Source organism: Phoca vitulina, unplaced genomic scaffold (genome assembly GCF_004348235.1).
Source record: "Phoca vitulina isolate PV1807 unplaced genomic scaffold, GSC_HSeal_1.0 scaffold18, whole genome shotgun sequence".
Taxonomy (NCBI): Eukaryota; Metazoa; Chordata; class Mammalia; order Carnivora; family Phocidae; genus Phoca; species Phoca vitulina.
The window spans coordinates 32046310-32058593 of record NW_022589721.1 but is presented as its reverse complement, the minus strand read 5'-3'; the positions used below and the strand labels follow the sequence as shown (position 1 = coordinate 32058593).

Genomic DNA, 12284 nt, shown 5'->3' with positions numbered 1-12284 from the left:
CGTGGGGCATTTATTAGGAAGTGCTCTCCTGGGATCAGTGGCGACTGAAGGGATGAGAAGGAGGCCAGACTGGGCAGAGGCCCCGCAGGGCCGGCCTGCACCGTCGCCAAGCCAGGCTCGGTGACCGGTCGTGCAGTGAGGCAGTTTTTGGAGAGACTGCGGCTGCCCCAGCGGTCTCTGAAGCTGACGTGGCCCTTCAGAGAGATACCTTGCTGTGTGGTGAGGGCCTCGGCCTAACACTCGCACCCCAGCTGCTGGGTGTGCACTGCTCCCAGGAAGGGGGCATGGTCTGGGACGAGGCGGCTCTCTCCAGCTGAGAACAGTCCGTGGCGAGGGCAGCGCTCCCGTCGCCTGGGGGATCCGTCCGTCCGAGCCTGGTGGTGCATCACCGTCTGCCCCAGAGCTGCCCCTCACTCCAGCTGTCCCAGCGGGGACCTGCCTCGGCTCAGCCACTGCGCTCCTTCTGCCCGAGCCCGGCGCCGGCCAGGTGTGCCTCCTCGTCCTCTCAGCTGCGGAATCAGTGCGTGCTGCTCTCCTTCTGCCTGTGGCTGGTCCCCGACTGTCCCCTGTGGCAGTGTCCCGGGCTGCAGGACCCGGGCTGCAGGCTGGAAGGGTGCCATGTCTCTCCTCGCGTGGGGGTGAGGCTTAAATACATGAATTCCAATAACACCAAAACTCAGTAACGGTCAGCTTCAAAACCGAAGGACTGAAGTCGGCGTGTGATCGCCTTCACAAAGCCAGGGAAACGGCCCGTTGGACTCCTGGGCTTTCCTGAAACGGGAGAGGAAGCTATTCTACATCATGTTTTAGGCAGAGACTGTGGGGGACCCTGGTTCCTGGAGTTCGGGGGCACGTTGCAGGATTGGGCGAGATTCCTCTTGAGTGGGCTCCTTCTCCACATCCTGTGTGTCCTTGAGCTTCATCCGGGCAGGCTGCGTGCACTTCAGGTCACGCGTACCACGAATGCCCGTCACGCGCTGTTCTCTTCTCTCGGGAGGCCTCTGTCCCCAGTGCCACCTGCTGGGACTCGGGGATGGCTGTTTTCCCCAGGTGGCTTCCACAGCCATCTCTGGGTGAGGAGCTCCTGCAGCTCCTGGCTGCTAGTGACCTTGCAGCACTTACTCCTTCCAGGGCTTGTTTGTATCCGTCTGGGCGCGGAGCGATCCAGGGGGCGCAGGCACATCAGTGCTCGCACGGAGGCCCTGCGGATGGCGGGGCCACTGCTTCTCTGTGCCCACTTGGTTTCCGTGGCCTTTGGTGCTCCATCTGAATTGTGACCATCTTCATGCTGCCTGCAGAGTTTGGCCGCTGAGCAGCAAGACCAGCATGGCAGCTGGCTAGATGAATGGTTTGCACCTTGGGTTTCTCTGAAGCTCGAGGGCGGACGAAGGCGGAGTTCCCAGAACTGGCCGGCTCTGGTGTCTAGTGGGGACATGGGCATGGGTCTGTCTGTAGTTTGATGAATTGAATTTTTGCTTTTTGATGGGTGACTAGCTCTCCTCAACCCCACCACCGAGCAGCTGTGACGATGCAGCGTGCCGGGCACAGTGTCCAGTCTGAGTGGACTCTGCCCACTGGGCTTCGAGTTCTGAGTGCCTCCTGATCCATGGCACATGTTCCTCTCCCCTTTTGTCATGGTTCTGCTCTTTCTCTTGGTGCCACTTTCCCCACACGGCTCATGTTTAACTGTGTGTGGTCTCACATGTGTGAGTCCTGGAGACTGGGCCCCACATCTTTGGCCTGAGCTGCTCACACCTTCACCTGCTTCATCTCTTAAATACGCATCCCCCGTCCTGTGGCAGGACGTACTGTCTCCTTTCCCCCACCCCCTGTTCCCGGTCACCACGTGACTCCTCTAGGTCTGGATTCCCTCTTGGCAGCCTTTGACAAGTCCCAGCACGACCAGGTTCTCCTGCTCTGTTCTCTTCCTTCATGCGCTGCTCACGACCGCAGTAGAAGAATCCTATGTCTTTAGTTGGTCAATGCCTGTCTTCCCTTCTGAAGCTGTGGAGGGAAGGAGCTTGCTGGTTTTTGGAGGTCATGTCAGATGGTGATCTAAAGACACTTGAGTTTAAAAAGAGAGGAGCTTCGGACATCAGACTGTTGAACAAAGAGCCATCTCCTTAGAGGTCTGTGTGTAGTGGTATTTGGTTAATTGGAGTCTTGGGGGAAAAGGTCAAAGGTCAGAAGGTCTAAAGAGTTCTTCCTTCTGATGGCTGTAACATCACATCAATGATGGCATTCTTCCTGGGCCTCCATTTTCTCATTTGTACAACTGGGAGGGCACACTTTTGAGGTAGTTTGTTTTCATTTTAATAGATCGCATAAATCTTTCGCCTTTTACTTTTAATTTTTTAATTTAATTTATTTAAGTTCAGGGCTTGAACTCACAACCCTGCTTGAGAGCTGAGCTGAGATCAAAATCGGTCACTTAACCAGCCGAGCCACCCAGGCGCCTCTAATGATAGATATTTTACTTTATTGGATGACCTTTCCTCTGGAGAGCTCATGGTATCATTTATAGAGTTGCTAATTAACATTTCTAAATACTGCTGCATTGAAATGAAATGTGGACTAGAAGAACAGCCAAGAAAGTCCCAGGCTTGCGGGAAGCTTCCTAGCCTTCTTGTGTGTCATCCTGTCTGGGTGTTTGCAGGTGGAGACGCTGTGATCTGGGTGCTTCTTGCCCTGCCCTCCCCCACGTGCACCCTCTCATGTGTGCAGATAGATGTGAACTCATAAGTTATGAGGACAGTGGTTACCACGAAAGGCATCAGTTCCCCCGGGACTCTTGTCATTTTTTTTCAAGATGGAAGTTCTAACTTGAGAATTTGTGGACGTGGGAAGTGTGACTGTGTTACTGTTTATAGTCATCGATACGGGTCTCCCTCTGCCCGAATCCCCCCATCGAGACGGGGTCCCTGGGCGTGCAGGGGCAGCTTCCATGGCAGCACGGCCGTGGACCGGTGGGCTCCGTGGGTCGTGGCTGCAGACCTGTGACCTGGTCCTGGTGCTGCGCACGAGTCCCTTGAAAAGGAACGGGACCCCCGACTCTGTGAAGGCTCAGGGTGATGCACGTCCACACTGTCCAGCCGTCTCTTCCTGCTGTCTGATTCACGGTGCCCTGGCCATGCCGTTCAGCAGACGCTGCCGCGTTTCTGCTCTGCCGCCTTTGCACGTGCTGCCCTGCCTGCCCTCGGGCTGTGCCTGTTTCTGTCACCTCGTCCAGGAATTCGTCCCTCACTGTGATACCCACTTCGTGGAGCCTACTGTGTGGGTCCCCACTACGGCCCTGGCTCCCAGCACTGCTGGCCTGTCCCCCCCCCCCCCATGCCCCCAGCCTGGATGCCCCTCAAGCACAGGAAGTGTCACCCAAACCTGGACCAGCGCCTGGCACCTGCTAGGCCCCGAAATGCTGCTGAGTGAGTGGGGGCTTCTGTCTCTAAGTCTGCCCTCTTCTGTGCTGCCCAACTGATGTTTCTTCTAGTTGGTTGCTTTAAAAACCCCTCTGGGGCGCCTGGGTGGCTCAGTCAGTTAAGCATCCACCTTCGGCTCAGGTCATGATCCCAGGGTCCTGGGATCGAGTCCCGCATCAGGCTCCCTGCTCAGCGGGAAGCCGGCTTCTCCCTCTCCCCCTGCTTGTGCGCACTCTCTCTCTGTGTCAAATAAATAAATAAAATCTTTTAAAAAAATAAAACAAAAACCCCTCTGGCTCTTGATCTTCTGCAACAGGGTGGGGGAAACTACAGCCCGAGGCCAGAGCCAGTCCAGCACTAGATCTGACCCTTTGCTGTTCTAGCCTGCGTGTAGTTGCTGACACCCACGCCTGTGGAAGGAAAAGGCTTGCTGCTTTCACATCAGATTACTTAAAGAGGGGCAAGGGGAGAATTAGCTCGAGATGGAATCTTACGGCTCCAAGTGGAGAATCCCAGACGAGAGGACTAAGATTAGCCGTAGAGTAGGTGTGCTACCAGGAGTGAGGTGCAGAAGAATGACCTGCTTTAAACCACTCCTGTTGGTGCCACAGTGAACACACCGGGGGTGAGGACAGGGGTGCCGCTGAGACCGTGGGACGACCGGTGAAGGAACTTGCATTAAGGAGCGTCCTCCCTCGGACTTGTTTTACCGTGTTATGTAGCAGGGGGTGCCGTGTTCTTGCTCTAGGGCCAGATGCTTTCTTAGGGAAATTTAAACTTCACATAGTTGCTTGGGCTTGTCCCTGCCGGGGTCTAAAGGATTTTTGTGTTTTACTGTGTTCAGCATTTTGCTGGAGGACTCTGGGTAGAAGACCTGTCAAAGCTCCTGTGTCAGGACTCCGTAGAGTAAAGTGCATAACAGTGTGTCAGATGCAAAGAGGTGCTTAATAAATGTCCTGAGACATTTATGTTATCTCCCTCCCAGGGGGCCCGGACTCTAGCTCCTCGGTCAGAGGTTGCTGGTTCTTTTGCCCGAGGTACCTTAAGAGGACCCAAGAGAAATGGAATCTCTTGTCAGGGAAACAGCAGAGTGAGCCCAGAGGGCTAGCAGATGTGCAGGTGTCCTGATTCATGTCCTGTGTGATGATTAACAGTAGCGCTCCTCCTCTCGTCTGACGGGAGTGCGGAGGGCTGTGGGCGGCAGGTGGGAAAGAGGGACGAGGGCGAGGGGAGGGACGGGCAGTGCTGCGAGGCCCCGTCCCCTGGGCGAGCGATGGCGGTCAGCACGGCTGGCACGCGAGTACGCGCCGTCTCTGTGCGGCCTGACGTCCTGCAGCCGGCACACTTAGGTGGTTGGGAACGGGGCCCTTGCTGCCTTGCCGCTGAAGCTGTGGATTTCGGTCAGCCCCTCAGGTCGTGGTCCCGCTGGAGGAGCACAGAATCCCAGGCCTTGTCATCTGGAGCATGAAGTCGATGTGCGGTTAGGACCCGCGGTGAGGCCGCACTGCCCCCGCTGGTCCCTACCGCTGCAGCGGCGTGTGGAAGTGTTAGAAAGTGTGGAGACATGCACCTTGGGGTCCAGGCTCACACCTAGCCTCAGTGTCTCCATCCCAGAAGGGGATTCCAGGGCGCATCGTCTTGCGAGGGGGGTGTGAGAAGAAATGAAATACTGACTTACCTGAAGTGTGTAGCCCTGTTTTCCCGGCTTTGTCTCTGAGCCCCAGACCTGGGTCTCCGGCAGCCCTTGGATGTTTGAGCATCGCAGAGCTCGGAGCAGCCGTGGTGCGGCCCATCCCCCCCACAGCGGGTGTCATGCCTTTCCCTCCCGGAAACCGAGTATCTTACTCGACTGTATTTTTTTTAAAGAAAATATATTGAGAAAGAACTCCCATACCGTATAGTTCACCCGCTGCAGGTACCCTGGTGAATTCGCAGGGTCGTGCAGCCGTCTGCACACCATGATGTGTCCACCCTGAAGGGGCCTTGGACCTGTCAGACTCTGTTCCCCCTCCCCCCCGCCCCAGCCCTCGGCAAGCGTGATCTGCTTTCTGTCTCTCTAAATCTGCCTGTCCTGGGTGTCTCACGTGAACGGAACCCTACGATGTGTGGGCCTCCGTGTCACCTTCTTTCATGTGCTGGGATGTGTCCATGCCCCGCTTCGGAGCGCTGTGCCCTCAAATCCGCGTGTGCAGCCCGCTCTCTCCCAGAGCTCACACTCAGTAGGAGAGAAGTCTCCTTTTCCCTGGAGCTGTTTCTCGCCCTTCCCCGCCTGCCTGTTCAGGCGCGCCTCTCGGGAGGCATGTGACCCTGCCCCCCTCCGCCTCCCTGCAGCCGGCAGCTGGAAGGCCACGGCCACGGTGCTTACTGCCCCGTGATCTTCCCGCCGTGGCTCTTCTCTCCCTCTTCAGTGCGCTCCTTACCGAGCCGCCTGGGCGAGCTCTCGGAGGCTGTGCCAGACCACACGCCCTCCCGGCTTCCAGCCCCCGTGGCCTCATTGTGCCTTGAATAAAACCTCGATTCCTCCTTGTGGTTTACCGCACGGGTCAGCTCGCTGCAGCTTGCGGGTCGAATCCGCTCCCACCTTTTTTGCTGTGTGTGGCCTCCAGCTAAGAATGGCTTTTACAGGTGAACATTTGCGATCAATTTGATGATAAGGATTTGAACTTTGAACCCCAATTAAGTGAAATGTCATCACTCTCCAAAAAAACTTTTCTTCTCATTTTTAAATCTGTTACAAAAATTGTACTCAATTATATATTTTTGAATTTCACCAATAAGTGTGTTTTCTCACTTGCTATATGTAAGTACCTACATAACATCCTTGATTTGCCTCTTGGTTCACAAAGCCTAAAATATTTACCGGCTAGTCCTTTATGGAGGGGTTTGCCTTTGCTCACCCATGGTTTTCAGCGTCCCAGGTGCCCTGATCCCCACCTGCCCCGTCCTCTCTTGTTCACTGTGTCCTGTACGCAGCCCTGCTTACAGGTCCCTCTTTCCTTCGAGCCTGTTTGCTTTCTCAGGCCCTTTCCCTCTGCTCGGCGTGGGCGCCTCCCTGTGCCACTCTAGTCTGACCTCAAGCGGTGAGAGGCCTTCCCGACCTTTTAGTCCTAGGTACCCCCAGCCCTGCAGCCCTGTTTCCCACCACCCTGGGCCCCTGGGATTCTTGGCAGGAGGTGTGGCTGAGGGGCTGGGGCTCAGGTCTCCGAGCACATCTTCCTTCACGAACACACGATGGGCTATCTTCGAAGCAGATTACCGAAGGCTGGTTTCCTTGTCTGTTTTATGTGATGGGAAAGAAAATACATTTCCTACTGTAAGAGTCATTGTGAAGAACAGGGGAGATGGGAGATGGGGCGGGGGGCTTTGGAAATGCTGAGAGCTAAGTGCTCATTATGTTCAGTACTGTGTAGTTGCTCCTTCCTTGTCTCTCCCTCTTCCTGCCCTGTTCCTTTCCACTCCCTTGTGCCATTTGTCAGTCCTGTATATCAGATTCTGAGTTGCCATAGACCTGGATTTGGATACCATTGTCTTTACAACTTTTGGGACCCCGGACAGATAATTTAACTTCCATCAGTCCTAGTTTTCTTACCTGCACCCTGAGGACAAGAGCATCTCCTGGGGCTGTTAGCCTTCAGTTCAATGTTCAATAAAGAGCCTCTCATGGTGCCTGACCTCCTTGCAGGCATTCAGTGTTGAGAACATCTTAGGTGATTATCTCTAGAGAACAGGCATGAGGAAGAGCCCTGGTTAGGGGGAGAGAGGAGTCGGTATAAACAGATGGATGCAGCAGCATCATGGGGCAGTTGACAATTCTTCTCAGAGGTGGAAGAATGTTTGGGGTGGTGTTCCATGAAGAAGGTGATCTTGACCTTGAAGAACAAATCGGTGTTTTCCACACCATGCTGAGCAGGAGAAATAGTTTCACTTAGCAGTTCTTTCTCCAGTGCTGGTGGAATTAAGAGTATTTGCTTTGTTTGGGAATTCTGGGTACGGTAGTTGGGTGTGATTGTGTTGTTTGGGCTTTGGGGAAGCAAAGTGGACGAACAGGAGTGTATAGTATGACCTAGCAGTTCCACTCCTAGGTGTATACTCAAGAGATTTGAAAACACGCCCACACAAAAACTGGCCTGTGAGTGTTCATAGCAGCATTGTGCATGATGGCCAAGAAGAGGAAACAGACATATCTGTGGATGGGTGGATGGATGGATGGACGGACGGACGGACGGATGGACGGACGGATGGATGGACGGATGGATGGACGGATATAGCTGTGGTGCATCCTTCCCAGGTGACTGTCTTCCTTGTCCCTTCTCCGTTTCCTTTTTCCTGCCTTCCTTCCTTGGCTAACATTTGTTCATCCTTCACATCTCTGTGTAGCCTTTCTTAGTCCTCCAAGGCCAGCTTGCATTCCTTTGCAGTGTTCCCACTGGTGCATGGAACTTGCCTGTGGGAGCCCTCCTGGCCCACCATATGCCCATTGCTTATTTCATCAACACACTCCCCAGCAGGGCTGCAAGCACTCTGAGGGCAGGGTCTCTAACTGGCTGTTTCTCACCCCTGGCGCCTTGTGGTACGGATTGGTGTCCACGTGTTGTTGAATGCATGAATGATGCATGTTTTCTTCTTTTTTAAACATTTATTTATTTATTTTTTAAGATTTTATTTATTTATTTGACAGAGAGAGACACAGCGAGAGGGAACACAAGCAGGGGGAGTGGGAGAGAGAGAGAAGCAGGATTCCCGCCGAGCAGGGAGCCTGATGCGGGACTCGATCCCAGGACCCTGGGATCACGACCTGAGCCGAAGGCAGATGCTTAACGACTGAGCCACCCAGGCGCCCCTAAAGATTTATTTTAGAGAGAGAGCGCTCGCATGCATGGGTGCGCGCAAGTGGGGGGAGGAGCAGAGGGATAGAAAGAATCCTCAAGCCGAGTCCCTGCTGAGTGCAGAGCCCGACGTGGGGCTTGTTCCCCAGACCCTGAGATCATGACCTGAGCCAAGATCAAGAGACAGCTGCCCAACTGACTGAGCCACCCAGGTGCCCCTGTTTTCCTCTTTTTAAAAACAACTTTATTGAAGCTTAATTCATGGAGCACATGATTCACACACTCAGAGTGTACACTTCAAGTTTTAGTATGTTCCCAGATATGGGCACCTGTCCTCACCACCACTTTGAAGCATGGTGAGCACCTCAAAGAGAACCTTGTGCCCCATGGCTAGCGGCACGGGTTGGCGCTCACATCTTGTGGAATGCATTAATAGTAAATACTTTTCTTCTGTTTGCTTGCTTTCTTGATCTGGTCTGTTTTTGCTGTTATGGGCAATGCTATGGTGAACATCTTTAGATCTTTGGCTTTTTTAGCAGGAGGGAGATTTTATCCAGAGAGGGCTTACTGGATCATTTTTAGCATTTTTATTGCTGCTGAAGCATACTGCCAGATTGCCTCTGAAAGCATCGTTCTGATTATCCTGATGGCAGGAGTGCTGTTGATTCAGTATGTCCAGAAGGCTACCTTCTTGTTTTAATTTATGTTTTCTTGGTAGCTCACAGGGTTGAGTATTTTCCCTGCATGTTTGTATACTAACTGCCTGCCTCTCACAGGAACTTCTTCTACAGTCTTCTGGGTGCTTTCCTGTCTCTTGGCTCATTTGGCTCTCATTTGTTGGGTTTGGGAGGCAGGTTGGGTCCCGGCCACTGGGCTGACGAGGTCCCCGCTACTTTGAGATGCCCAGTAGTTTGCCCTGAGACGCCCAGTTGTTCAGGGAAAGCCAAGTCTGGAACCCAGCTTTAGCCTTGTCAGAGGATGTATGCACAGCTAACTCTAAAATCAGTCCAGTGCCCTCATAGACCTGGCTGGTGTCCGGCAGGCTTGAAGGGGTCAGGACGCCTCCCACAAGTGCTTCCCTGGACTGAAGCTGAAGGTAGCAGGAGAATGTTTTAAACATTTGATGTGATCTCCTCCGCGGACCTTGACGTCGGCAACAGCGATACAGTCTGTGTCCCCCGGAGCAGGCCCCACCCCCCTGCCCTCTTGCTCTCGTGGCCCCTTCCACCGCGGCCGCGGGAACTTAGGGTCTGCTGTCGCAAACTCCCTGTTTCACCTCAGCCTCGTTTCTCCCGAGTGGCCCCTTAGCCTTCTCGCATCAAGCTAGTGGCTCTTGAGCGCAGGAGTTGGGAAGTGTGGGCCGTGCCGCCGGTCTGGCTGCGCCCCTTGGGTCATTCGCGTGTAGTCCGAGGGAACGAGAGGCAGTCCCGCACGACAGAGCACGTCCCACTCAGGAACCCCTGAGGGCACTGCTTCCCTGCCGTCCCTCAAGTGCCTCCTGCCTCTGCTCCAACACCCCAAGTGCCTCGGGCCCAGAGATGGGGTGCCGGCCTTTCCTATTGCTGCTTCTGGCCTCCTCCTTCAGAAACCCCCCTCCTCGTGTGGGCGTGTCATCAGGACTCACTGCCGCTGCTTTTCCTTTCGTTGGTCCTCCTCCTCACTCTCTCATGATCTCACCTCCTAAATAGAGCCCAGACGTGGCCACTTGTCACCACTCGTGTGTCCTCACAGGCACAGTGGAAACCACTGCGAGGCCTCAGCTGCCCTGTCCGGCCATCAGGGGTCTCCTGGCCTGTAGTCCTCCACCTAGTGTCCCACCTTGTCGCTTTTCTGCTTCAAACCGTCCATGGGCTCCCATCATTTTCCCCTCCTTAGTTCCCCAGAACAGTCACCCTCCATGCTCCGTTCATTGACTTAGCTTCAGCCATAGTTGCTCTTCCTTGTTGTCTCTCCAGGGAAGCTCGTTTCCACCCTGTCTCTAGGATTATGCGTTGGGTCTTTCTGCTTTAATCGTTTCCACAAGATATTTGTGCGACTGCTTTTTCAGTACCCCTCAGGCCTGAGTTCAGACACCCCGTCTCAGTCTGCCTCATGGCCCCCTGTATTTCTTTGCCTTTTTACGGCTAGCCGTCCTCCTTGCTGGAACATGAGCTCCTTGGGGGAAGGACCTGTCTGTCCTGGGTGGACATCTGCCTACACCTAGGACTGTGTATGGCAGGTGCCCACTCAGCGTTTGTTCACTCACTGTCCAACAAGGAAGTCATCCAACTTCCCTCCACCTCCTCTTTCCTATTTGTGAAATGGGCACATGAGCCCGCTGCGACGATTAAAGACTGTTAGTGCGGATCATTCCTCTGTCTTGCAGCTGGAGACTCAAGAGTCCCTCCTCTCTTGTGCAGTACTCAGCTGCTTGTGGATTTGGATATTTGGTTCAAATAACACTTAGCCCTCAGGGGAAATATTCACATGTTGAAAGAAAATCTCACTAAGCCAGCAGCTAGCCCAGAAAGTACAGGGCCAGTTCCAGGGTCCCGCCTGGACCTAAGACCCAGGAGTGTGCATTTCACCAGGACTTGGGAGGCCGGCACAGCAGGTGTGCTCTGTGGGCTGAGAAAAGGCCTCTGATAAGTAGAAATTATTAGTAGGGTATTTTTAACTTCTGTGTCTTCACTCATTTCTGAAAACCAGCATCTTCCTTTTCCCCTCTGTAGTCATTATTTGTTTGCTTAGGAAGTGAGTACAGAGAACCACTGCCCTCGGGGGGTGGGGTGGGCAGGGGCCTTTAGTGCCCCTGTGCTGTGGGAGCAGGATTTCCCAAATCAGATTTGTTGCCTGACACTCAATGAGATTTCTTGTGGTTTGTACAAGTTTATGTATGAAAAGTCATGCAAAACTACGTAAGGGGTGTCACAGTTACAGATTCGGTGAAATGCTTTCATTGAAAAGAGGGAGCCTGGGGCTGACGTGAAATCGGCGGTGGTTGAGGCTGGTGTGTCAGAAAACAGTCCTCTGTGAGGGAGTCAGGGCGGCAGGCACGTGCAATGTTGGGGGCAGGATGAGACACGTGCGGCCATGCCCACCTCCGTGTCCCCCGCCCCCACGCGCTCTTGCTTACCGCAATCCTGGACTTTTTGGTCCAGGTTATATTTTTCTGGTCATCTTTCATACTCATGGGTATGTTAATATGTCTTCTTTACATTTTTTGAATCTAAGTAAATTGTAAAATGGTACTGAAAATAAGAATACATTTGCAATTGGAGATTGTGGGTAAAATATGACCCGAACAGTCGAGAGTCTCCTAGAATATGGACTAACAGATGAAAACACAGGGTTTGGGCTCTAAGTTCTACATGTTGTATCTTATTCCCATTAAGAAGCACATACAGTCTTCAGATTTGAGTTTTACCCTTTAGTTTTGCATATAGCAAGGCGCAAAGAACTACAACATGAACTCTGGCCGAAAATGAAGGCCATAATTTTTAAATTGTCAAGGTAATATGTATTATTTTGCTTCATGGTTTCCATTCCTGACATGCTTTTTACCCCTTGTATTTTTTTTTCCAGATGGCACATGTGGTTTCTTGGAGAGTTTTGATTGAATGGATTTCATTTTTCACCTGGGTGGGGAGAAGGGAAGATAAGCTTGTGAGCTGTTATGTGGGAGCTCCTCAACAAAGGGGTATAATTTGTTTCCACTGTAGTTTATACAATCCCTTTTGTTTGTTCAGAAATAGACAGAAGGGGTTGAACCAAAACCTGGTAGAAATAAAGGGAAGCTTTTGACTTCCTTTTAGTTCTGTTTGAAGAGATAAGTACTGTGTAGTACAACATAATAAGTACCTACTAATAGAGTGCATTCTTGGTCGAGAAGCCACACATGTAAAATAATGAGGTGAAGAAAAACTATCAGTGTGTCAAAATCCCAAATATATTAGTGGATTTAGCAGTTATGGGAAAATACTAATTTGCCAAGTTTTAGATAAACCAAAACAGAACATCCTGGGGTGGTATCAAAAAGGGCCCTTTGCCCGTCGCCTCTGTA

At 52.8% G+C, this 12284-nt stretch overlaps 1 protein-coding gene across 5 annotated transcripts in view; it reads left to right on the top strand.

Moving 5' to 3' along the window:
* TRAPPC9 (trafficking protein particle complex 9) overlaps positions 1-12284 on the top strand; it is a 542203-nt gene that overhangs the window by 65305 nt on the left and 464614 nt on the right. The gene's annotated exons all lie outside the window — the stretch shown is intronic.